A 24,436-nucleotide genomic window follows, 5' to 3' on the forward strand; every position below is an offset into this window, starting at 1 on the left:
ATGGCAGCAGTCCTGTGCGGGATGTCAGACCTCATTAGGCAATGTAAGGTGAGTGTCCCAGTACGAGGGCAGCCCAATTCAGAGTGTGAGAGCCTCAAGTGGAATGAGGAGGACACCCTGGCAGAGGGACACAGCCAAATAGGTTGAGGGCTTCCACGCAGCAAGGTGCCTTGCACAGTTGTTACAACTTAGATGTGGTTAGGAAGGAACACATGCAAGGGAAGAGGTGATAAATGGAGGCTGGTTACATACTGGGATTTGATCAAAAAGTAAGAAATATTAAGGAAAAATGGGAGTCAGATTTCTTACTGTGAGAGAAATGATACACTGATAAAGAAAAATTCAAAATCCTTAAACAGAATGACAAAAACCCCTATGAATAAATTTGCACTGTAACAGCTACAGCAATACTTAATAGAAAATAAGCTTTAAAAACTTAAAAAAAAAAAGACTAAAACCAAACTGATCTTTATTGCTCTTTTCCCAACATTTTTATTATGATGGGAAGAGAGCAACAAAGCAAATCTAAAGAAACAGAAAGGAGAGAAGCAAGAAAAGGTCAGAAAAAATAGAGAAGATGTTTAAAAACGATAATTCTTTTGAAAAAGATTAATAAGAAACAAACTCACGGGACTTCCCTGGTGGCGCAGTGGTTAAGAATCCACCTGCCAATGCAGGGGACACGGGTTTGATCCCTGGTCCGGGAAGATCCCACATGCCGCGGAGCAACTAAGCCCGTGCGCCACAAGTACTGAGCCTGCGCTCTAGAGCCCACGAGCCACAACTACTGAAGCCCGCGCGCCTAGAGCCCGTGCTCTGCAACAAGAGAAGCTATCGCAATGAGAAGCCGCAGAACAGCAACAAAGAGTAGCCCCTGCTTGCCACAACTAGAGAAAGCCCATGCCCAGCAACGAAGACCCAACGCAGCCATAAATAAATAAATACATAAATAATAAAAAACTTATACATATATATATATATATAAACAAAACACTGGTTTCACAGGCACTACTAGTCTCTTCCACCCTCTACCTCAGCCTCTACTCTTGGCTGCTAGATTTCTCTTCCAGAGTCCAGGTTCAAATTATATCACTATCCTGCTCAGAAGTTTTCTGGCTTCCTACAGAATAGGATTTAAGTTTCTTGTTCTGATAGTCAAGAAATAAGCCTTTCCCCACAAGTAAACTCCCTCTCTGAAATCCTCAAGGTACCTTAATTGTGCCTTCAAATTAAGTGTTAAGGAGCACGTAACACTTGCTCTTTCCAGGACAGTTATAAATGTTGATTCTAACTCCCAGCAGGCCCAAAACCTGTTGCTTCTAGAAAATCTTGCCTTGCCCTTCTTTGAAATTCACATAGTATCTAGCATGGTGCCTTGCACTCAGTAAGGATTCAAAGGTTTAATGAACTAATTTTTACAAATTATGATAAAGCAAGAATGCAGAGAAACTGTAACCCTCATACATTGCTGGTAGAAATATAAAATGGTGCAGATGCTGTGGAAAACAGTTGGTGGTTCCTCAAAAAGTTAAACACAGAGTTAGCATACGATCTAACATTTCTATTCCTAGGTATACAGCCAAGAGAAATGAAAACACATGTAAGTGAATGTTCACAGCAGCTTTATTCACAATAGCCACAAGAAGAAGCAACTCAAATGCCCATCAACAGATGAACAGATAAGCAAAATATGGTATATCCATACAATAGAATATTATTCAGCTATAAAAAGGAATGAAGTACTGATACATGCTACAACAAGGATGACCCTTGGAAGCATTAAGCTAAGTGAAAGATGCCAAATATACTAAACAACACATATTACATGATTCCATTTATATGAAATATCCAACCCATAGAGAACAGATTAGGGGCTGGGGGGAAGTGTGGCTGCTTAATGCATTCGAGGTTTATGTCTGGGATAATGAAAAAGTTCTGGACAGTGATGATGGTTGCAAAACACTGTGAGTGTACTTAATGCCACCAAACTGTACACTTAAAAATGGTTACAGTGGTAAATCTTATATGTATTTTGCTACAATTAAAAACAGTATTATAAAGCAGTTGTTAAGTCAATATAAACAGTCAATATTAAATATAAACAATGTTCTACATCATCCATTCTTTTTCAGGTTTTATCTAAGTGCTTTTGCTCTCTCCCTGCACATGTGTATCAGAACTGCCTATTTGAATACTTGATCCAACCATTCATTCATAAACATCTGTCAAGTATCTTAGCTTTACAAATCCTATGACTTCCTGGCTACTCCACATATACCCAGCAATCTACAAGATACTTCACAACATGGTCTAGTTTTTTTTTTTTTAATTTTTTTTAAAGTACATTTTTTTAAAATTAATTAATTAATTTATTTATTTTTGGCTGTGTTGGGTCTTCGCTTCTGTGCGAGGGCTTTCTCTAGTTGTGGCAAGTGGGGGCCACTCTTCATTGCGGTGCGCGGGCCTCTCACTATCACGGCCTCTCTTGTTGCGGAGCGCAGGCTCAGTAGTTGTGGCTCACGGGCCCAGTCGCTCCGCGGCATGTGGGATCTTCCCAGACCAGGGCTCGAACCTGTGTCCCCTGCATTGGCAGGCGGATTCTCAACCACTACGCCACCAGGGAAGCCCCCATGGTCTAGTTTTATACCTTGTAATTAAGCTGCTAGAGAGGATGTCGCTGCCAGGGACCTTACCTCAATCTCCTCTACTTCAGGCTCCCATTACCACTCCACATGTGTTCATGATCTCATTAACTTTCATCTTCTCCACAGTCCAATGGTGTCACCAGCTACTACTCCTGGTAACTCCAACCTCTATCTACACTGGTTTCACTCAATTAACAAAAAAACCACACCCACTTCTCCTCTGACTTAAAACCCCTTCCTCAAGTCTGAATATCCTTCTAGGTATTTAGGTTCATTTCCTTTCAGCTTTTTTTTTTTTTTACAATTAGTTTTTATTTATTTATTTATTTTCAATTTTTGTCTGCCTTGGGTCTTTGTTGTTGTGCACGGGCTTTCTCTAGTTGTGGTGAGCGGGGGCTACTCTTCATTGCGGTGTGCAGGCTTCTCATTGCGGTGTCTTCTTTTGTTGTGGAGCACAGGCTCTAGGTGTGCGGCCTCAGTAGTTGTGGCACGCGAGCTCAGTAGTTGTGGCTCGCGGGCTCTAGAGCACAGGCTCAGTAGTTGTGGCACACGGGCTTAGCTGCTTCATGGCATGTTGGATCTTCCCGTACCAGGGCTCGAACCCATATGCCCTGCATTGGCAGGCGGATTCTTAACCACTGTACCACCAGGGAAGTCCCCCTCCCTTCAGTCTTAACAAAACTTCCACAGAGAGCAGTGTACTCCTAGTGTCTTCATTTTCTCACTCCCCCATTAATTTCTCAATCCACAGCAAATTTAATTTCCTCCCACAACTCCAAAGAACACTGATCTGTCCTTTTAATTCCAAAATTTGATGGGTAACTCCCAGGTTCTTTACCTCTAAAATGAAAGTTGTGCTACTTCACATGTTGAAGATTAATAAACCAACAAATATAAAAATGAGCACATTACTATTTTATTGATTCTTAATCAAAGAGTGGGTAAAACAATACAAAGCCAGATGGGTTATTTAGTCCTATTCTGGGAGAATTCTTAATTAAAACACTGATCTGTGCAACTCCTAACATACATTTTATCCTTCCTTCCTCCCACTGACACTGGGTTAGCCCTCCATTTCAGAGATTAACAACAAAAAAAAGCTGAGGCAGGCTATAATATGTTAAGGGACTTATCCAAGGTAACACATCTAATAAGCAGCTGGGCGAGGCCTGGAACACAAATTTTCTTCACTGCTTTCTGAATTACACTGTGGTTGTTACTCTCTAGTCATGAAATGATTCCAATAGTTAGAAAAGTAGAACAAATTCCTTAAAATTTTATGGAGCAAGAAACTAAAGAGGGATGTTAATTTACACACACATTTTCTTTTTTGCCTTTCTTTTTGTATTTCTCTCATTATTTGTTTATCTGTATTAGCCAAGACTGGCTGGCTTCCAGGCAAAACTGAAAGACTTGAAAAATTAAACCCTTCTGTGGTAAGAAAAAAATCTACAATAGAATGTGGCTAGTATGTACATGGTTCCTGATCTTAATAAAACTGCAATCTCATGTCCTTAGCCATGACAATACCTTAAAGAACATGACCATAAATCCAACTCCATCATAGGGAAAAATAATTCAGAACATGTACTGCTGAGCCATGAAGTTCCAAGGAGCTGTCATATCCACAGCTAGCCAAGGGAAAGAATGCAAAGAAGCCACAAGAGGTTCTTTCTGCAAAACGTTATCAGGCTTATACCAACTGATCTTGGCTAAAAGGGGTAAGTGGACATAGAGTTTGAAAGGAACTTCCCTACCTTCTACTTCCATATGCTCACTTCTCTGAAACTGATCTGCATAGAAGGCACCTGCGGTCAAGACATCATGTTAATTCTTCTTTCCCATGGATGGGTTCATAAGTGCCCTTCTCCTTCTCACCCATCTTACTATGGTGTGCTACCCCAAGTGGATTAAGAAGAAAAATTACAAGTCTTTTGATTCATGTCGGAGTGTTCTCATTATAGAATGTGGTGACAGGAGTGATGACAATTTTTGTTTAACAACCTCACTTTCTGGTCCCCTTACTAACATCAAAGAATACTTCTGTAAGCAAGTATGATGACAGCACAGAGGATGTGGGTAACGTACAGAGCATTATTTCACCTAGGTGACAGAATCATAGCAATGTTCCTGGTAAAGCATTTTGGGAGATACCAATCTATTGTGAAGCTCAGTGAGGACTCATTCACTTGTGCCTAAGATCATGTCCTAGCTGCATTAAGAATGTGTGTCCCAGCTACATGCTTTGCACGATTCCAAGCTGTTGAGGGTGAAAAGGTCCTAAAAATTTACTTCCAAGAGATCAACACTACATCTTTGAATACACATATGTTGGGGACTTACATTCTGTTGAACAGTTATTCAAGACATGAAGAAACATTTTAATTAACTTTTGCTGAGAGATTTGATACTATAAATCCATATTCATTTGTGCACTATCATACATCAGTATTTCACTGCACATTTACTCATTCCTACCATCTACTTATATTTGATTAATTTACGAACTCTTTAAGAGTTCTACTGCTTAAAAAAAAGTTCCTAGCAAAATAAATTGCACTCTTAAAAACAGAACACCTACATCTACATATTAGGTAATACAAATGTTCTTGAAATGCAATCTAGGATATAATGGCCTAAACTTATAAACAGCAGAACAAAAACAAAACAAACAAAAAAACTTCTTTCAATTCAAATAATTTCTCCCTCTCAGATGTTGACATGCCATTTTAATTCTGTCAAAAGCATAACCTTCAACCATGAAATGAAATTTCTATTCCATCTACACTACATACAACAATTCAAAAGTTACCTCTAATAATGCCACTGAGGTTTGGCTCTAATATTTTTTTAAATAACCTGTGGGAAACCCCCAAAATATGCAGTGTCTAATTTTTAGCCAATCTTGTTTAATTTTGGCTCCATAAAAAAAGTGCCTTTAAATACAAGAGTAATAGATATAATTTAGTCATTTGACAAGCCTTCTTTGATAAAGGCTTTTGGCATATCGCCTATAAAGTGAGAAATTCAATGACTAGGTAACATCATCTCATAAATTAGATAGTTTACAATCTGTGTATACCACAGAATTGAAAAAGGATGTAACCTAGTTCTCAGCTAATAGATCATAAAAATAAGTTTTGATGATGGATTGATTAATGATTTTTGGTAAGTAACTCTAAAAGGATTCAAAGAACTGAGTGGCACTGATGTAAAAAACCGTACGTAGCATGTTTGGAACTTATATCCATAAAACTGAAAAACAGGAAGTGACATGATATTGAACTATTTTCATTCTGTTAAGTAACATTTTCCTATAGCAATGATCACCTATATAATTTATTTTTAACTGTCTCCCATTGAACCAAGGCACAAGGAACAGTCTTGTATAGTTGGTACTCAATAAATATTTGCTGAATGAATGCATAAATAAATGAAGGAACTGCTGACTAATAGGTACTACATCTTCAACTTCACAAGGTAATGCCATATTGCTTTCCAATCAGGTCACCAGTTTATACCACCAGCAGTGGTTATTTTTAGATTTCCATCTGCTCCACACCCTCACAAAGTTAGGTATGGCCAGACTGGCAGTTATTCTTTGCTCTGCTGGTGGGTATAAAATGATGACTTAACGCAGTCTTTGTTTGCATCATTTAATCTATTTATCATCTCTTTGTGTTTCGTTTTTTGGTAAAACATCTATTCTTATCATTTTACCATTCTTTTGGTAGCTGATCTTTTCCTTATCCGAAGTAAGAGAATACAATAGACTCCAATCCTCTGATTATAGTGTTGCAAATATCTTTTCCAACTTCATGGCTTTTTAAAAAAAACATTTTTTCATATTAATTAATTAATTAGTTTATTTTATTTAGGCTGCTCCTGGTCTTAGTTGCAGCATGCAGGATCTAGTTCCCCGACCAGGGAATCAAACCTGGGCCCTGCCCCCTGCATTGGGAGCATGGTGTTTTACCCACTGGACCACTAGGGAAGTCCCCGTCGTTTTTTTTTTTTTTGATGAACACAAGTTCTTACTTTAAATGTAGTTGATACACCTGAAACTAACACAACATTGTAAATCAACTACACTCCAATAAAATTTTTTAAAAAATGTAGTCAAAGCTGTTGATCATTTCCCTTTATGATTTTTTTTTTCCGGCTGCGTCACGTAGCATGTGGGATTTTAGTTCCCCAACCAAGGATCGAACCCGTGCCCCCTGCAGTAGAAGCGCGGCGTCTTAACCACTGGACCGCCAGGGAAGTACCTATGATGCGTATTTTTGCTCTAATGTATATAAGCCTTTCTTCTCCAAGGTTCAAAGAAGTTACCTATATTATCTTCTTAGTTTTATAGTTTTGCTTTTCACATTTAAGACATCAATCAGTTGGAACTGATTTGTATCCGGTATGAGGTCCAGGTTCACTTTCATTTTTTACCACGTGAGTAACTAATTGTCCCAAACCATTCTTTCTCCACTGATTTATAAAGCCAGCTCAGGGAGTTCCCTGGTGGCCTAGTGGTTAGGATTCCGGGCTTTCACTGCCGTGGCCCGGGTGCAATCCCTGGTCGAGGAACTGAGACCCTATAAGCCACACACCCCCTGCCCAAAAGGCCAGCTCAATTATAAATTGTTTCTATATATGTACGGGTCTGTTTCCAGACTTCTGTTCCCTTGGTCTATCTGTCTATTCCTATGCTACAACCATGTGTGTCTTAACTAAATTATGGCTTTATAATAATATCTTGATATATAGTATGGCAAAGCCTCCCCACAAACATACACCTTAAAGGCCTTGGCTATTTTGGCACTCTGCCCGTTCATATAAAATATAAAACAAGCACGTCAAACTGGGGATAGGAGGCTGTTATGACACTGCTTGGAATACCAATGAACCAATCTAGATCAATACAGGAGAATATTTTTATGATAAATCTTCTAAATCATGAGCATGGTCAATATCCGACTTAGGTATTCTTTAACATCTTCGAATAAAGTTTAAAATATTTCTCCCTAACGACCTTACATACCTTTTTTCGTAGGCTTACTCCTAAATACTTTATATATTTTATGCAATTGTGTTATTTCCTTTAAATGATAATACTGTTTACTATTGGTATAAATCATATCAAGCCATTTTGCTAAACTCTTAGGAATTCTACTAATTTGTAGATTCCACAAATAATGACGAAGAAACTCTTTTCGAACATGTTAACTTTTCAGTGCCTATCAGACATCTAAGTGGAGATGTTAAGTAGGCAGCCAGATATGAATCTACAGTTCCTGGTAGAGGTATACACTAGAAATAGAAACTTCATTTAAATCCATGGACCTAGATGAGATCACCAAAGAAATGAATGTAGACAGAGAGGAACTTTGGTGTATTATAACTTTAAAGAGAGTGTGGGGACTCAAGCTAAGCAGCAGAAATGTATTTCAAGAAAGTAGGAATGACCGGCTATATCAAAGGCCATTAAATGAGATGGAAGACTGAGAACTGACCACTGGATTTAGCAACATGGAAGTTCTCAGTGACCATGTTGGATAAGGGCAATAGTGAGAGCCTGGTTCGGGGGGTTTAAAAGGAAGGAATTGCAGACTGCAAGTACAGAAAATTCTTTTGAAGAGTGTTGCTACAGAACCAAGAAATGGGGTAGTGGCTAGAAGGAGATGTGTGGTCAAAAGAAAGAACTACTTTTGGTACACTGATGGGAATGACCCAGTAAAGAAGAAAAACCTGAAGCAGTTGATGATGCAGAAAACTGCTGAAACAATGTTCTTAAGGAGGTGAAGAGGAGAGGGATCTGATGCATCAGCAGAGATCAGCTTTCAGTAGGTTTGCACATACTTCGTTTATGGTGTCAGTTGGGAAGGCAGAGTACCTGAGTACTGCTGCAATGAGAGCTTAGAATGTCTATTCTGATTGCTTTAATCTTCTCAAAGTAAAAAGTCTTCAGCTAAGAGTAACAATGGGTAGGTGAGGGAAGGGAGGGAGTTACAGGTTTGAGGAGAGTTAGGGTACGAAATGGGAGCTGCAGTCAATGAAAAAGGAGATATCATAGTTTCCCAGCACAATAAGGGTTCACACTTGTAAGTTATCATGAATTTAAAGTGAGACTAGTCTGCAGAGTTCTGTAGTTTAAATTACTCAGTCCATCACTGTAACTCCCTCAACTCTGGCTCTTCTCTCCATGACCTGTACCCAACTCCCAAAAGTCCCACCTCAGTTAAATCCAACTGTTGCTTATGCCGTTCATCACCCATGAAGCTGGTTGTGGTTGAAGAACACACAAAACCATGCTTTTAAACATTTTAGTTTTCTACAACAAAGAACCCTGACCAATATACTCTTAAAGGTTAGTAACTTATGAATCACCACCCACAATAGCTTACACTGTTTACATGTTCCTGGGCCAGTCCTATCTTAAAACCCTTCTCCTGGTTTCCATGACATTACATCATTAGAGCAGTAGTTTGCAGACTTGGACTGCATCAACTATAAAATTTCAAAATATGTTTCAAGGGCTGATACAGGTTGGCAATTTTATTTGGATATGTAGAACATTAAAAAAAAATCCTAATACTATCATTTCATACGAGAAAAGGCAATAATGCCGTAAAAGAAAATCTTGAGAAAAAGGACAACTCGTGTTTGGAAGGAAGGAAGGAAGGAGGGGAAAGAGGAAAGTTGGCATCCTTATACTGATAATATTCACAAAGGGCCAGTATAATCTTTGTCAGGGAGCAACAAGAGTGGTAACCATTGCATCAAGATATCCTGGTGATCTTCTTACCCTTGATTAATTCTTTTCTGACTCTTTTCTTTGGCTCTGTAAATATAACGGCTACCTAAACGCTTTGATGCAGCACTTTTGTTTCCTTGGAATCTCTTCACCACCTCATTCATTTTCAGGTCTTTAGTTCTCACATGGAATTTCTACTTCAAGAAGCATTATATCATGCACATACCTATACTCAAGCATCCATCACAATGCATTATATTTACCTGTTTACATATTTATTTCCCCTATGCTTGGTAGGGATTAAATTAATAGCAAATGGGGTAATCTCTTACTACAGACAGGATGACCATTAAGTAATAATTTCTTTTCTTTTCTTTCTTTTTTTTTTTTCCTAAATTTTATTTATTTTTGGCTGCGTTGGGTCTTTGTTGCTGCACGCGGACTTTCTCTAGTTGTGGTGAGTGGGGGCTACTTTTCGTTGCGGTGCGCAGGCTTCTCATTGCGGTGGCTTCCCTTGCTGCACAGCACGGGCCCTAGAGCACGTGGGCTCAGTAGTTGTGGCGCATGGGCTCTAGAGCGCAGGCTGAGTAGTTGTGGCGCATGGGCTTAGTTGCTCCGTGGCATGTGGGCTCTTCTTGGACCAGGGATCGAACCCGTGTCCCCTGCACTGGCAGGCGGATTCTTAACCACTGCACCACCAGGGAAGTCCCAAGTAATAATTTCTTTAAGAGATGTTGACAACTCTATCAACTAGTATCTCCTTTAACTGTTCCTAAGAGCTCTCCTTGAACATTCCTTATTCCTTTAACTGCAGAGTCCAAGATTATTAACTCTGGATAAATTCAGATGTTCACTGGCCCTAAAATTTCCTTTCCAAATCTCATGATTTGAAAAGAATATTACTATGTCTATCACTTTCACTGCCTCTAAAGGACTGAGGAACCCTACAGTAATCTATACTCATTTCCTAACTGCACATCAGTTTCCCTCCCAAGTCCTCAATAAGGAGAACTCCAGGGTTACTGGTGCCTTGCTTAGTTTATTTTTAACCTTCACACTGATACTTCATCACAGAAAAGAGCCCAAAGCCATATTCTACCTTGTTACTTATTTTAATTTCAGGAGATTAATTTGTACCTAAGAACTTCTAAAGGCTATGAAATTTGATGTCTTTCAATGAACCAAAAAGAGGACATAATATACCTTTAAGATTTCTTCCACTACAATTCTTTCTATTAAGAAAACACTTAATATTACTCTGAATCACTCATAAACTCATACATACTTTTAAAACCTGAATAAAATTATGAGATACTATTCTACACCCACCAAACTGGCAAAAACAAATCCTGAAACTATCAAGTGCTGATAAAAATATAAAGCAACAGGGAATCCTCATATATTGCTGGTGTGAGCGTAAACTTATACAACCATTTTGGAAAACAGTTTGACAAATTACAAAGTTCAAGCTGTGAAACCGCCATGACCCACCAATCTTTCTTCTTTGTTTTCTGAATTTTTTTTAACATCTTTATTGGAGTATAATTGCTTTACAATGTTGTGTTAGTTTCTGCTGTATAACAAAGTGAATCAGCTATACGTACACATATATCCCCATATCCCCTCCCTCTTGCATCTCCCTCCCACCTTTCTTATCCCACCCCTCTAGGTGGTCACAAAGCACTGAGCTGATCTCCTGAGCTGATCTCCCTGTGCTATGTGGCTGCTTCCCACTAGCTATCTATTTTACATTTGGTAGTGTATATATGTCAATGCCACTCTCTCACTTTGTCCCAGCTTACCCTTCCCCATCCCCGTGTCCTCAAGTCCATTCTCTATGTCTGCATCTTTACTCCTGTCCTGCCCCTAGGTTCTTCAGAACCATTTTTTGTTTTTTAGATTCCATATATATGTGTTAGCATATGGTATTTGTTTTTCTCTGACTTACTTCACTCTGTATGACAGACTCTAGGTCCATCCACCTCACTACAAATAACTCAATTTCGTTTCTTTTTATGGCTGAGTAATATTCCATTGTATATATGTGCCACATCTTTATTCATTCATCTGTTTGATGGACACTTAGGTTGCTTCCATGTCCTGGCTATTGTAACTAGCGCTGCAATGAACATTGTGGTACATAACTCTTTTTGAATTATGGTTTTCTCAGGGTATATGCCCAGTAGTGGGACTGCTGTGACCCACCAATCTTAATCACACATGAAGGTAAGACAAAATATATAAGAATGTTTGCTACAGAATTGTATATAGTAGACAAAAAACTAAATTACCCAAATGTCCACCAATAGACTGATTAAATTGTGGTATATGTGTACAATGTTGTACAGCAGGAAATAATTAGAGATATGTATAAGCAAAATGGGTGACTCTCACAAAGTAGAATAAAATAGTTGTAAAAAAAGTTGTAAAAATTAAAAACTATACGATACAAGGTTTTAACAAATGAGTAACAATATTAGATAGTTTTGAGATATAGTCATATAAAACAAAATTATTTAAAAATGCAAGCGTATTATCAATACCAAATTCAGGATGAAAGACACAAAGACATGCAATTAAAAAGGAATATATAAAGTGCTTCAATTCTGCATACTGACATAAGGACAAATATAGAGATTAATGGAGCAGAACCAAGAATCCAAAAATAAAACTAGTAAGTATGGCCAACTGATTTTCAACAAAGAAGCCGAGATATATCAATGGGGAAAAAATGGTCTTTCTTTTCAAAAGATGGTGCCACGATCACTGGATGTCCACTCGCAACAACAATGAATGTGGACCATATCTTACACCACACACAAAAATTAACTCCAAGTGGATCAAAGGCCTTAGTGTAAGAGCTAGAAGTAAACACAGGAGTGATTTTAGGTTAGGCAATGGTAAATTAGACTTCATCATCAAAATAAAACATTTGTGCTCCAAAGGACACCATGAAGGAAGTGAAAGGACAACCCACACTGAGAGAAAAGATCTGCACATTGTATACCTGATAAGGTAACTGTATTCAAAATAAAATCACAATGAGATATCACCTCACACCTGTTAGAATAGCTATTATCAAAAAGACAAGAAATAAGTACTGGCGAAGATGCAGAGAAAAGGGAACCCCTGTGCACTGTTGGCGTGAATGTAAATTGGTGCAGCCACTATGAAAAACAGTATGGAGGTTTCTCAAAAATTTAAAAATAGAATTAACATATAATCCAGCAATTCCACTTCAGGGTGTTTATCCAAAGCAAAGGAAAATACTAACTTGAAAAGATATATGCACTCCCACGTTCACTGAAACATTATTACAATAGCCAAGATATAGGAAGTGTCCACTGATGGATAAATGGATAAAGAAAATGTGGTGTGTATGTACACATACATACACACACACACACTGGAATATTATTCAGCCATAAGAAAGAATGAATTCTTGCCATTTGCAATAATATGGATGAACCTTGAGGGTACTATGCTAAGTGAAATAAGACAGAGAAAGACAAACACCATATGATCTCATTTATACGTGCAATCTAAAAAAGCACCAAGCTCATATACAGAGAAGAGAGTGGTGGTTGCCAGAGGCGGGGTGGGGTGGGCCAAATAGGTGAAGGGGGTCAAAAGGTACAAACTCCCGGTTATAAAATAAATAAGCTATGAGGATGTAAGGTGTAGCATGGTGACTACAGTTAATTATACTGTAGTGCATATTTCAAAGTTGCTGAGAGGAGATCTTAAAAGTTTTCATCACAAGAAAAAAAATTTCTGTAACTATATGGTGACAGATGTTAACAAGACTTACTGTGTTGATTATTTTGCTATATGCTATAATTATCAAATTATTATCATATACACCTGAAACTAATAAGATGTATGTCGATTACAACTCAATTAAAAGAAAAAAAGAACCTGTACAACTCAATAATAAAAAGATAACCCAATTAAAAAGTGGGCAAAGGGACTTCCCTGGTGGTGCAGTGGTTAAGAATCCACCTGCTAATGAAGGGGACACTGGTTCAAGCCCTGGTCCAGGAAGATCCCACATGCCGCGGAGCAACAAAGCCCGTGCGTCACAGCTACTGAGCCTGCGCTCTAGAGCCCGCGAGCCACAACTACTGAAGCCCACGTGCCTAGAGCCCGCGCTCTGCAACAACAGAAGCCACCACAATGAGACGCCCGCGTACCACAATGAAGAGTAGCCCCCGCTCACGGCAACTAGAGAAAGCCCACGTGCAGGAACGAAGACCCAATGCAGCAATAATAAATAAATAAATAAATAAATGAATAAAGTGGGCAAAGGAATAGACATTTCTCTCAAGATACACAAGAGACCAGTAAGTACAGGAAAAGATGCTTAACATCATCAGCCATGAGGGAAATGCAAATCAAACCCATAATAAGATACCATTTCACACCCACTAGGATGGTTATAATCAAAAGGCAGACAATAACAGGTGCTGCTGAGGATGTGGAGAAAATGACACCATCATACACTGACTACTGGTGGGAATGTATAATGATAGGGTCACTTCAGAAAATAGTTTCTTAAAAAGTTAAACAGTTAACCCTATGACCCAGCAATTCTACTCCTAGAAAGATCCAAGAAAGATGTAAACATATATCCACACAAAAACTTAGACATGAATGTTCACAGCAGCATTATTTTTTTTAAGTTTATTTATTTGGCTGCACTGTGTCTTAGTTGCGGCACACGGGATCTTCCTTGTGGCACAAGGGATCTAGTTCCCTGACCAGGGATCGAACCTGGGCCCCCTGCATTGGGAGCACGGAGTCTTAACCACTGTGCCACCAGGGAAGTCCCAGCAGCATTATTAATAACAGCTGCAAAGAGGTAACAATCCAAATGCCCATCAACTGATGAATGGAAAAACAAAATGTGGTATAACCATACAACAAAATATTATACGGCAAAAAAAATAGTACTGAAACATACTACAACAGGTATGAACATTAAAAGCATTATGCTAAGTGAAGGAAGCCAGACACAAAAGACCACATACCGTATAATTACATTTATAGGTAATGTCCAGAATAGGCAAATCCACAGAGACAGAAAGGAGATTAGTGGCTGCCTAGGGTTGAGGAGGTGAGTGCTAACGGTTATGGAATTTCTTTTTGGGGTGATGAAAATGTTCTAAAACTAGACAGCAGCAATGGTTGTACAACTCTGTGAATAAACTAAAAAACAAAAAACAAAAAAACATTAAATTGTACATGTAAAGTGGGTGAATTTTATGTTATGTAAATTCTATCTCAATAAAGCTGTCTTTAAAAAAATTAGGCCAGTGATTGATAAGAAACTGGGAACGCAGTACAAAGTAGCACCATCCAAATTAACTTCTTGTTGCAAGGGGGGAAATCTTACTGTTTAATGTATGGACCCAGCTATCACCACCTTAATCCAAGGATCAACCTTAGCATTACTAAAGTAGGTCAACCAGGTATTATGTGCTTTATAACATGATGCAAAATGAGATAGAGCTAGGATGTATTCTCGACAAAGTATTTAGATATAAATCCATCAAGCTTTTAGCTGTAAACTTTAGAGAAAAATACATGAACGAAAGAAACGAGCTAACTAAGAGATACCACAAGAATGCAACTGTACAGAAGCATTCTCAGGACAACCAGTCCAGTCTCAAAGTCAGTGTCACTGAAAAATAAGTACTAAGCTAGATTAAAGAGACAAAAAGAGGGCTTCCCTGGTGGCACAGTGGTTAAGAATCCACCTGCCAATGCAGGGGACACGGGTTTGAGCCCTGGTCTGGGAAGATCCCACATGCTGTGGAGCAACTAAGCCCGTGCACCACAACTACTGAGCCTGCACTCTAGAACCCGCGAGCCACAACTACTGAAGCCTGTGCACCTAGAGCCCGTGCTCCACAACAAGAGAAGCCACCGCAATGAGAAGCCTGCGCACCTCAACGAAGAGTAGCCCCTGCTCACTGCAACTAGAGAAAGCCCGCGCGCATCAACGAAGACCCAAAGCAGCCAAAAAAAAAAAAAAAAAAAGAGACATAAAGAAATTAAACAAAGTGGGATTGATTGATTGCTGCAAGGCTTGCAGGATCTTAGTTCCCCAACCAGGGATTGAGTCCGGGCCACGCAGTGAAAGCACTGAGTCCTAACCACTGGACTGCCAGGGAATTCCCAAAACAAAGTGTTATATGTGAAAAAGTCCTAGTTTAGATACTATCAACAGTTTGGATAGCCAGTGGTAACAAACATTTTTCTGGATCAGCTGGGGAAATTTGAATAATAGAACCTGCATACTAGAGGAAATGAACATGGACTGTGGGCATCACTGAGCAAAAAAAGCCAAGTTGTAAACTGATCTCATTTTAGTAAAATAAAAATAAAAACCTACACATATGTGCTTAGAGAAAGATCTGGGGAAAAAATGCACCAAAAGTTGTTAACAGTAGTGACTTCTGAATGATAGGAATGTCAGGTTTTTATTTTTGCATACCTGTACACTCTATCTACACATCACAACACTGTTTTTGTAATAATAAAAGAATTACTTAAAGACAGAATTACATGGGGAGCTTTAATAAACTAATGGTGCTCAGGCCTTACCCCAGATATATTTTAAAAGGTTGAGAACTACTGCTTTTAAGAATTGGGAGTGGATAAAAGGAAAAATTCTTCTCTAAGTTTGTCTTTAAAAAAGACATTCATGGAAGTTTTTTTACTTCATGAGTTAGAGCACCTTAAACAGAGGCAGTAACTAAATCTTTTCCAAGGAGCAAATTATATTAGTCAATTTTACAAATCAGGGTCCTTGGTTGAAAAAAATAAACTGTATTTAGGTAGATTAAGCAGAAAAGGAAATTTATCAGCAGGATATTGGGAGTTCAAAAAATGAATGATTTGGCAAACCTGTAAAAATTCAAGTAAAGCTAAGCAGTCAAAACCACCAACCAAGGTCACATCACAGGAACAGTCTCTCAGGAAACTGCCCACTAGCTAGCTCTGCCACTGCCACCAGACAATAGAATTAATTCTAAACTGTCCTTGCTCCTTTGTATCTCTCTCACTCCAGATTCAAGTCCCCAGTCAAGTGTATTTGATAGGCACAGCTTGGGTCACAGCTACCAGGGGCAGAAAGTATATGTGTGCATGCATACAAGTTACGAGCTACATGTCCTTTCCAGCTTCCTCTCCCACTAAGATTCACAGAAAGGCAATATTGGAACAGGGTTAAAATGGTAAACAGACAAAAGAAACAACAAAGGATAACCTTAAAGCCCAATTAGTAGAATGTCCAACACAGGAATCTTGCCAGTCTCCCCATTAGTAATAAACTTTAATCACTGTGCCTTCTTCCGGGTCATTTTCAAAAAACATTTCCTGAAGCTAATTTCACAAAGTATAAAATTTTTGAAGACTAAAATTTATAAACTTTCTCAGGTAGTTATTGCCTTTCTAATATTTTGTCATTTAAAGGGGACAAGCACCTGCTGCAACCATACCTATATACTATCCCACTAACAGAAATGGAATTTACTTAAATCACAACAGTTCCAAATAAGCATAGTATGTTACAAGAGTACATTTATCACCTGATGCAATCTGACACATTAAATTCTGGCTGTAAGATTCATATAACTAAGTGGATTAGATTTATGAAAAGTACCTGAAACTATAAGATTTTAAAAACAGCAAAAATGTTTTTTATAGTATTTGCTCCAAAAGTCACTACTATCTGGGACTTCCCGGGCGGTCCAGTGGTTAGGACTCCATGCTCTCAATGCGGAGGGCCCGGGTTCAATCCCTGGTTAGGAAACTAAAATCCCACAAGCCGAGTGGCATGCCCACCCCCGCCCCCCGCCCAAAAATCAAAAGTCACTGTATCAACTACACTACAGACAAGCCATTCAAGTAGTGACAACTTTTATCAAATATCTGCAGCTATGCTGACTCTGAAAGGCTTCAATTTCCTATGAATATAAGTAAATAGGCTATTTGTCACATTTAAAAAACTATACTTTTATAATTGAAACATTTAATAGTAGTGACTACTATATTACAAAACATACGTTTTACTTCAAGCACATTTTACTTACAAGCATATCTAAAAATCTCTTCTCAAGAATAAACTGTGCTTCTAATCCAAACATTACTTTTAAGTTAGAAGAGCAGACTCTGGATCTAGTTGGCTCTGCCATGTACTAGCTGTGTGACTTTGGAGAAGTCACTTCACCTTTTTTTTTTTTTTTGGATCAATTCCCATACTTTATGTAGCTGCCAACAGAAAAGTAAATCCTCTCTCCAGGAAATCAATGTCATCCAGAGCCTCTAAAATTTTCCATACACAACATTGGGCACCTCTTTTTGCTTCAAATCATTACCTGTAATTTGGAGATTGTTGGAAAGTTGATTAAATGAGTGAATATATGCAAAGTGTTAAGAATAGTGCCTGGATATTTTTCCTAGGGAAAATAAAAAAAACAAGTGTCTGGTCTATAGTGAGTACTCCATAAGTGTTAAGAATAAAATGCTTATAAATAGTTGGGGGTGGGGGGGATAAACAACAGGAAAAAAAAATGCAGTTTTGAAAAATTTTCAGACCAAATATGCTGAGGAAACTATTCACTAGTAACCAAAACAAGAAAACAAAACCACTACAAACCCAGCATACTTAACTCAATTTTATAATACAACAAATATATACTATGCAGAAAAAAAAAGGACAGGAAACAAACTACCTAGAAAAGTTAACACTGAATTGGGCACAGGACCAAACCGAACACTCCATTTTACAAGCATACTGAAGGAGGATAAATAACTCATACAATTATTCTATGCTGCTCAATAGAGAAATTGTGAGAAAATGATACAGATGAGAATCACTGAACAAACCAGAAAAAAAAACTACCAATTTACAGGAAATCAGGAAAATCTAGAATGTGGGAAACTGCAGGACAAATGACCCGGTTTCTTCAACAAAGTGCAAGGAAAAAAACAGAAGAAACATACAAACTAAGAGGCTTGAAAGAATATCAGTCAACTACAGTGTGTGGGACCTGGATCCTGATTCAAATAAACAAGAGAAGTCAACAGAAAATACCTAGAAAAGGAAAAACAAAACCCCAAAAGTCCACGTCCAACAATCTGTTCAGATTTCACAGAATTTCACTCAACTGGTAAAAGGATGTTCATTAAAGACAATTTCAAACAATTTACTTGACAATTATGAAGTGCTTACAATGGGCAGGCATTGTATTAAAAACTTTACAAATATTATTTCATTTGTTTACCACAGAAACCCTATGAGAAGGTACTATTATCCCCATTTAACAGAGAAAGAAAAAGGCAGAAATCTTACTAAAACTCCACCAAGGTCTCAAAGCTGTAAGTGGCAATGCAGAGGTTCAAACCCAGGCTATAACGCTGGTGCCCTTAATTACCGTACCATGCTATCTCTCTACCATGATGTGGTGAAAACCCAGCTTTGGAATCGGAAAAAGCTGAGTCCCCACATCTCACTATGTTATATAAACCACTTAACTTCTTGGATCCTCTGTATACCCACTTATAGAAGAGTTAATATCAAGTATGTTAAACAAGTGTTTTAAGGAATAATGATTGGACTCTGTTACAAGTCTTTGGCTTATGAAGCCCACAATAAATGGTTCCTATTATCCTTCCACCATACCTGGTAAGACTAATTAAAAAGCAGAGTTAATAATTCATAAACACATAGCTGGAACACTGGAATAGCTCTACCTTGTAATTAACTAACCAAAGAACCCCCAAACCAACTTTTCAACATGCTTGTAAACTTCAAGGATAGCAGTAATTCAGAAGAGAACTTTTTAATATAATGAAATTTAAATATATAATCAGCAGAAACAAGAGTCTGCAATATAAAGAAGAGCCAAACTTAAATTAATTCAATTTTTTCTTTAAAAACAAACAAACAAACTTCTTCAACATAAACAGACCTGCTGCTCAGAAAAGTGCACTAAAACTTTGTTCATGCTGGTGATGCTCTAGCCTGACATCTGACTGATATATGGCAAAGTAGTTTTATTACAGAAAAGGAAGGTAAGCTTAATGAGTATGTTAAAAAACCAACTCCTTTAAGAATGACAGCTTTCTGTGTTGTTATAAGCACAATATTTTTGTGCTTATCTGTTAAACTACTAAGTTCTCGGGTGGCAGAAATGTTTTATAGTCATCTAGGTATTCCTACTCCTTAACAGGCAGGAACAACAGTACAATAGTACAGCCTCTAGCATTTCTTAAAAGAAACTGTTTCTTAAAAGAATGATTGAACCATTTTGTCTGAAAAATGAAAAATAATTTTTCCAACAGATCAATTAAAGGTTGATTATCATTATTTATTTTAAAAATGATTATTTATTTATTTTTGGCCGCCCTATGTGGGATGCAGAATCTTAGTTCCCCAACCAGGGATCGAAGCCACGCCCCCTGCAATGGAAGTGCAATCTTATTAACCACTGGACCGCCAGGAAGTCCCAAAGGCTCCTTATTTGCGTTAGTAAAGAAAAACAACTATTAGACTCCTTTAAATATTTGCCTCGTATATTTTAAATCACCTACAAAAATTCAATTTACATAACATTAGCAATATTTTACCTCATTAATTAAGATATATACCTGTGGACAAAAGAAGTTCAGCTCATCTCACTGAACTATTTTTCAAGTTTGATTGTAGCCAGTTTTGTTTTGAGCAGACTTCAGTGGGAAATAAAAATCAGAGTCTGATTTTGAAGTGACTTGGTCAGCTAGCTCTCAGCAGAACCACATATCAAATTGCAGACAATGGCAACTATAGTCAGTTATGAAGCAGCATGTTTTCTATGTATCACCTAGATATCCAATCCCACCCCAATTATTTGAAAAACCATAAATACATACATCAAAATTTGCCTTTTCCATGAACTACTTTTTCAGTTGGGATACTTAAAAAACTGTGTTGTGTCTCACCTTTCCAATAGTCTTATTTTTATTTTCATGGTTAAAGGTAGCAACCATAATGGTTAAGCACAGTGACTTGGAAACAGATTGCTTAGGTTTAAATACAGGGTCTGCGACCTAGCTGGATGAATCTCTGAACTTATTTTCCTTAACTAAAAAATGGGGATAAAACAATATCTATCTGACAGAAATAAACAAGTTAATAAATATAAAGCCCTTCGAGCAACTGTCAGCCTCTGGTACATTAGAGTTATTACTAAGTGCATACACTGAATCATAAAACAAAGATATGCAATCTGCTGAAGTATGATTCAGAATTGTAGGTTTTATCTTTAAGCATTTAAAAATGAATTATAAGCAGAAATGTGTCCCAGATTTCTTGTCATTCCAAACTTATTAAAATGGTTGCATGTGCTCTCCTCAGCCAAGCTACTAAACAGCCACTGATGAGAAAACTGGTAAGATGGAATTCATTCAAAAGAAAAATGGCTTCCTAACACCCTACCACCACCACCAAATTTCAAGAGCTCTGATAAGATACTATTCAGAATCAACTGAAAAAATATTTATATCAATATGTACAAACTGTTTTGAGTATCCTGAAAAAAAATTAGAGTAAGGTCTCACCCAAGTTTACAGGTCCAGTAGTCAACAACAGCAAAACACAAAGCAACTGACTTGTAATTTCTATAAAGCACTTTAAATGTTTGTCCTGTAAAACCACCAAAATAATTTAAGAACAACAACAAATCCTAGGGGAGGTGACAAAAGTAAACTTTTGTATTGAAAGAATGTAGAAAGGTAAATTGAAACTGCCTCCCTAAGGAAGGAAGATGACACTTTATTTTACTATTAATTCCAACCTTCTCATTCACAATTAGCATTTTATTATTTTATCTTTTAGACAGATTGCAACTTGAAACTCAAGCATCTTCCCAAATACTGAAGTTAACTGTTTTTGGTTTCCATTCTATGCCTTTTTGTTTTCCGTTAAACTTCTGGATCTAAAGGTTTAAAAAAAAAAGGCAACAAACAAAAAGACAGCCTTTTGTTTGAAAGGGCACAACAATCAGGCACTCCACATATAAAATTTGTTTTCACTTGTTGTCTTACACTTTTCTAATAAATGTCCCAAACTTAACAGCACTCTGATTCTCTTTCAAGTATTACACATAAAAGACCTTAGAAAAGGCCAGCAATCGACCAAACTATAAATCTAAGTGTACTGAAGACTACCAATCACTTTACTTTTGGAAGGGATTTACAAAGAATGTGACTTCTAGTACTAAACTAAAACATGAGCCACCATAAACTTTGTTTATTCCAGATAAGCTATAAATATCAAAGTTAAGAGCAAGTATTTCAACAAATATGGCAAACCAATCTCAAAGCACAAACTTGGCTGATAAAATTAACACCACAGCACAATTTCAAAACTATAAGCAACTACCAAAAAAAAAAAAAAAAAAAAACCACCCAAACCGCACCCACTCTTATGTAAACTTTCGGAGTAAGCAAACTACTTTAGCCTCACCTTTGTTTTCACCTAGCAAAGACTCTTCAACATAAGGCACAAACTGCAAAAAGATAAAAGATCCAGCTATTGTCCCCGTAGGAAAAACAACTAAGAATTTAAGACATGTTAACGTATTTAAGTTACCAAGCTCAGGGCACTTCCCCAAGCTACAGCCATTTTAGATTCAGCCTTTCTTTTGAATTTCACGGGGGTGGGGAGAGGTAGATGTAAAACAGAAAAAAAAATCCTCACTAAAACACTTCAAGATCGACCAGCCTTTTTTGTTTCCAGGGAGGGAGGGGTCAGTAGGTGCTGGATAGACAATCTAAATCAACGAAAACACCTCGCTACCAGGGGGAACCGGAACGCTGGGAACAGGGGTGGGGGGTTAAAGCTCTTCTTTTCCCCTCAGATACCCCACATTTGACTTACACGCGTTTTTCCCTTAGACTTTCCATCATTGAAACACAAAAGCCCTTGGATCTACTTTAAGAAGGAGACAGAAAAACCCGTAAACCAAACTACTCAACCACCAACAAGCCGGAACGCCTGGAGAGGAGCCAGAGAGCCGCAGGTGAGCGTTCCGACCCGAAGACCAAAGTTGAAGCAGGAGCGCTCCGGCAGAGTCGCGGCGACGCTCATGTGCAAAGCTCCACGCGCGGGGGAAGGTGCCCCTTCCGAACCACACGACCCGTGAGCTCTGCTCCCGGTCCCCGGCCCAACCTACACCCAACCACCTGTGTGAGAGCCTCCTTCAACTTGTTTCAACAGCCGGCCCGTCAGGCACCGGGCGGAGCCCTGCGCCGGACCACTCAAGATCCCCTACCGCACCGTCGTCCGGAACTCCCACTCACCGGGCAGCGGCGGGGCTACAGCTAGGGACCAGTCGCGGCGTCTGAGGGCGCGTCCCCAGCTTCCTGATCCGGCAGAGGTGTAGAGCCCACAACCATAACAAAGCTCTTCCCAAAATGGCTGCCCGGCCCACACGGCCCAGGAGGGGCAGAGCGGGTGGAGGGGGAGGAGCGACGACCAGTCCGGCCCTCCCCCAATCTGACCCCGCCTCACACACGCCCACCCTCTCGCACCGCCCACAAGGGCGCACGCGCACGCGCGTGAGCCCTGTTCAGGTGACCCGTCCGACGCCCCAAGCTGCCAACGTTTAGCCGCGTGAACGGCGGTTATTCCCTGCCGTGCCCCCAGCTCCCTCCACTGCGGCTCGAGGCGGCGCATGGTCAACCCCCGCCCCTCTGCAGAGTTGAACACTGCCTTTCCTCGCGCCGCCTCAGAGGCGGAGACCAGCTGGGTTTGGTACTCCCCTTCACATCCCCTCTCCCGACACTAGGGCCTGGGCGCGTGTGAATGAGTGGGTGGATATGTGTGTACCCGTTTTTCCCCGCCCCTTCATTCTGCACCCTCCCACACCCCACCTCTCGGCAAGCACGCGTCTCCAAACTACCTCTACAAGTACTAACAAACCGGTTTCGTAGGCTCGTGTGTTTTCCGACCCCTTCCCACCTTCGGCTCCTGCCTTCCTTCACGTGCACGCGCCGTTAAGACTCCAGCCCCCAACGGGCCGCACGGCCGGGCTCTGGAGGCCTGCGCGGCTGTTCCCGACGCGCTACACGCTGGGAGTGGTAGTTCCGCCCGACCGCTGGCGACACGCCCCTGCCCCAGCGCTGGGCGGATTTCTGGCCGGAGCCTGCTCCTGTGTCAGGGTGGATAAGCTGTTTCTCCGGCCCAAAGTCTCATTGGGTATCGCACAACGGGAAGGGGTGGCGCTGCCATGGCAGAGAAGGAAATAAAAGTGAAAGCCTATCACGACTAGAAGGTGTTACTACTAGGAAGAATTCTCAGAGCCCATTCTGCACGGGAGGCTAAACCATGTGATGGTCGGCAACCAGGAAGCTAGACTACCTAGAATCCTGAGGAATGGAGGAACTGGCTAGCGTTCCTGTTGTTTTCAGATAAACGCGCAAATTGCCTGATGGCGTTTCCTTTGATAGACTGTGAAATGGAGGCCCAGAGAAGGGAAGGGACTTGCTCAAGGTCACATAGCCCACAAACAAAAGTTAAAGCGGAGGGTGCCCCAAGGAATCTAACTTCTGGGTCACCCTGAAGGCTCTTACCCTCATACCTTTCATGGAAATGAAAGTCCTGCCCCTTGTGCTGTTTATTTCTTAACGAAGTTTCTAGTTACCAGCAAAGAGAATGAAGTGAAAACAGTTTTTTGTTTTTTCTTAAATAGTATTAGTTCAGGACCTTAATGAGGCGTGAGATGTGACCCGTCGCTCCTAGAAACCCTGTTATGCAAAGTAAAAAATGAGTTCCAGAGACGGCAAGCAATTTGGCCAAGTCATACTTGGCCTAGACTCCAAATCTCTCCTACCTTCCTCCACCACCATCACTCTGAGATGGTTTCAGTAGTTGCACTCTACCTTCCCGAACTCTGCGAGGCAGATTCTGCTGGTTGGGAAACCTGGAATACAAAGGCAAGGACCGTTCAGGTACGCTACAGACTTCAAAAGCTGGCTTCCACTAGAACTAAGATTT

At 39.5% G+C, this 24,436-nt stretch overlaps 1 protein-coding gene across 5 annotated transcripts in view; it reads right to left on the reverse strand.

Moving 5' to 3' along the window:
* Positions 1-24,413, reverse strand: part of GPBP1L1 (GC-rich promoter binding protein 1 like 1) — a 57,682-nt gene extending 33,269 nt beyond the window's left edge. For 2 of the 5 annotated variants that reach the window (XM_007164543.2, XM_057552137.1), the window contains exon 1: positions 23,363-23,513. The gene's annotated coding sequence lies outside the window, so the exon portion shown is untranslated. Of the gene's footprint in view, positions 1-22,740; positions 22,882-23,362; positions 23,540-24,272 lie in introns of those variants that run through there. The other 3 variants (XM_007164545.3, XM_007164544.2, XM_007164542.2) reach the window with 3 other exon arrangements.
* Between the last annotated feature and the right edge of the window lie 23 nt (positions 24,414-24,436).

The sequence above is a fragment of the Balaenoptera acutorostrata genome, chromosome 1, assembly GCF_949987535.1.
Source record: "Balaenoptera acutorostrata chromosome 1, mBalAcu1.1, whole genome shotgun sequence".
Classification (NCBI taxonomy): Eukaryota; Metazoa; Chordata; class Mammalia; order Artiodactyla; family Balaenopteridae; genus Balaenoptera; species Balaenoptera acutorostrata.